The sequence below is a fragment of the Arachis ipaensis genome, chromosome B08 (assembly GCF_000816755.2).
Source record: "Arachis ipaensis cultivar K30076 chromosome B08, Araip1.1, whole genome shotgun sequence".
NCBI lineage: Eukaryota > Viridiplantae > Streptophyta > Magnoliopsida > Fabales > Fabaceae > Arachis > Arachis ipaensis.
The window spans coordinates 5,004,958-5,008,550 of record NC_029792.2 but is presented as its reverse complement, the minus strand read 5'-3'; positions in this window follow the sequence as shown (position 1 = coordinate 5,008,550).

The window sequence follows — 3,593 nt, the reverse complement described above, 5'->3', positions numbered from 1 at the left end:
CCCGACCGCTGCAATAACCGCCGCTAATTTACATTTAACGGCGGATTTCTACAACCGCTGCAAACCGGCCGCCGCTATTTGCCGGACCTCTTGTAGTGAAATGAGATAATTCTGAAGGTGGAACGGAAACAAAGTAGCTCTAACTTGTGGAAAGGAATTTGTGACAGCTGGGATATTGTGGAGTCTAACCATATTTGGTGTATCGGGGATGGTTCTACAATAGATTTTTGGAAGCATAACTGGGTCCCTCTGTTAGGGAGGCTTGAACATCACACAACTCAGGTAAGTAATGAGTTTGATTATTCTGTGAAATTGACTGATTTTTTTACCGTTTCAGGATCCTGGGACATTGTGAGGCTCAAGGAGATCCTGTCAGAGGATGTGGTCAAAAGAATCATGGCGCTGTCCCCCCTTCCCCTTGGAAGCCAGCTGATCATATTGCGTGGGCACCATCACCCGATGGAGCATTTAGCCTCAAGTCAGCTTATCAAGCCATTCAAGACACTCCTAGCAACCCCAATCGGCTCTTTAATTTGGTTTGGAGCTGGAAGGGTCCCGAACGAACTCGCTCCTTTCTATGGCTCGCTGCACGCCAAGCCATTCTTACTAATGCAGAACAAAAAAGGTTCCACCTAACTCAAGACTCGTCTTGCCCTCGCTGCACTCAGCATGAAGAATCAGTGGAGCATGTCTTACGTTATTGTTATTTTGCCAGGAACATATGGAATGTCTTCATCCCTGCTGCCCAAGCACATTCCTTCTTCAACACGGACGCCGTTCATTGGTTGGAGAGCAACCTGGGGCGCCCAAGTCACTAGCCTTGTCTCTTTGGTGTTGTTATTGCCTTTCTTTGGTTCTGCCGCAATAAATTTATCTTTGAGGGTAAGATTATCCCATTTTCCATGGCTGTGCACCAAATTAAAGCCCGAACTGATAAGGTCTTAAAGATTGATAAATACCAAAGAAAGAGTACTATCAATGTTGAATCGCAGTGTTTCATTCGATGGCTTCCGCCACCGAAAAAAGTGTTGAAACTCAATGTGGATGGATCTTTTTTAGGCCATCTAAATAGTGCTGTTTGTGGTGGTTTATTTAGGGATCACTTAGGGAGGTTTATTCTGGGTTTCTCTTGCAATCTTGAAAGCTGCTCGATAACGCACGCTGAATTGTGGGGCATTGCCCGTGGTTTACAAATTACTATTGCTCAAGAGTTTACAACCCTTATTGTGGAATCAGACTCTGCCTCTGTCCTCCACCTTTTGAAAAATGGGTGCCCTGCTAACTACCCTTGTGCTCCTCTTGTAGAAGATATTAGTATTCATGCTGGTAAAATTGCAAATATTTCTTGGTCCCACTCTTTTTGAGAAGCTAATTCGGTTGTGGATGTGTTAGTAAAAAAAGGACAACATCTACTTTTCGACCTGCATATTTTTAACACTGTTCCTCCAGATATTACTTTAGCTTTGGATTTTAATTGTATGGGATTTTTTCGTCTAAGAGGATCCTGAGTATTTTTTTTTTCTGTCTCTTGTGGCTTCTTTGCTTCTTTTGTGGTCAACGACCCCCGAATCTTTAAAAAAAAAAAATTATTGATAAGAGAGGATAGAATGTAAAAAAAGATAAATATTATTCTCCAATCAATGCAAGCAACAAATGACCAAAAAAACTTCCATTCTATCTTATTTACACTAAATTATCCACTAATCCATTCTAATCCACTAATTATTCGATGCAAATTTTGGTATATATACTGATAAAAGGAAAAGGACCAAACTAAAGTATATTAGATTAAATAATTGCATTACATATACATTACACAATACCATGTATATTGTGCACATGAGGCATGATGTATATGATGTATGCGGATTACAAATACTGGCTGGATGCTAATATGAATCATTACTGGCAATAATCTTGGTGCATGACTCGTCGAATTCGCACTATCTAATCAACTTTGTTTTTATATATAGTTATAGGATTATATGTGCTGCAATTATATGTGTAAGTATATATTAATATCAATTAAGAAACTAAGGTAGGCATAAACTAATATACGATCAATAAGAACAGTAATGAATAATACGAAAAACAAAATATATATCTCATACGACGAAGAAGGTGTGTACTGAGCAAGAGGGTTTGGTGAAAAAAGAAAATCACAATAATAAAATTGTAGTGTGCATAAAGTGGTAGGTAAGGTTGTATTTTTATTTTGTTCATTTTTTAGATATGTATGTGATCGTCACATTATGATACACTTATATAGCCACATAATTTTTGTTTATTTTTTCATTACCTATAACAATAAGCTGTGGCTGTGGTTATAACTAGGGCTGGAAGTGAGTCAAGCCAGCTCATGAGCCAGCTCGAGCTCGACTCGTTAACAGCTCGATAAGCTAAGCTCGTGAGCTGGTGAGCCAATCTTGAGCCTGAAATTGAGCTCATAAATTAAATGAGCCGAGCTTGAGCTTAGATAAGCTCAGCTCATTAGCTCGTGAGCTGGCTCGATATATATATATATATATCTTAATTATTTAATATTTATATTTATTTTTTATATATAATTTTAATATAGGACATAAATAAAAAATTTATAATTTATTGATAGATAAACAATATATAAAATTGATCTTTTTAAATATTTTTAAAAATATATAAGTTATAATTTATTGTTATAAAATTATAGATTATGTATCTATGTTTCTCTTATTTGAGCCAGCTCGTGAGCTTTTGGTGAGCCGAGCTTGAGCTTAAGAAATAAGCTCGATTGTTAATGAGTCGAGCCGTGAGCCAAGCTCAATTTTCGTGAGCCGAGCTTGAACTTGGTCTAGCTCGGCTCAGCTCGGCTCACTTCCAGCCCTAGTTATAACTACGCATACGTATGCCCTATCTTAAATCCACGATCCTTTTTACTATTTTATATTTCATTTGTGGTTAGGGGTGGGTAGGGGAGGTTTTTATCTTATCCGATTTTGTTTTATCCCACAATAACTCACATAAAATTTGTTTTGTTTCTACTCACATGTAATGAAAAGTTAAATCTTAACTCATTCCGTCTCTATCCACTACGGTTATAATTAATAAAATTTAATAAATAAAATAAAATTTTAAAATTTATATAATTATTATCACATATATAATATAAATTAAAATAAAAATTTAAATATGATACAATATTATTAATTATTTTACTAATTATTACATATATTATATATTAAAAGGGATAAGTATTGTTTTGGTCCCTCACGTTGAGGGTCAGAATCGAAATAATCCCTAACGTAATTTCCGATTTAGAATCATACTTAACGTTTTTTTCGTATTAAAATCGTCTTTTTAATTTTTTTTAGACCAAAATACCCTCACCACTACCAACACAATTACCTCCTCCACCAGCACCACCACCAACACCAACACCACCACCACAACCAACACCAACACCAACACCAACCACCACCACCACCACCAAGACCACCACCAAGAAAGCAGGAAACAACACCAAACAGAAACAGAAAGCAAGAAAGCAGAATCAAGGCGTGAGGCGGAGGCAGAGGCGGAGGCGGCGAGGCGTGAGGTGGCAGAAGCGAGGCGGA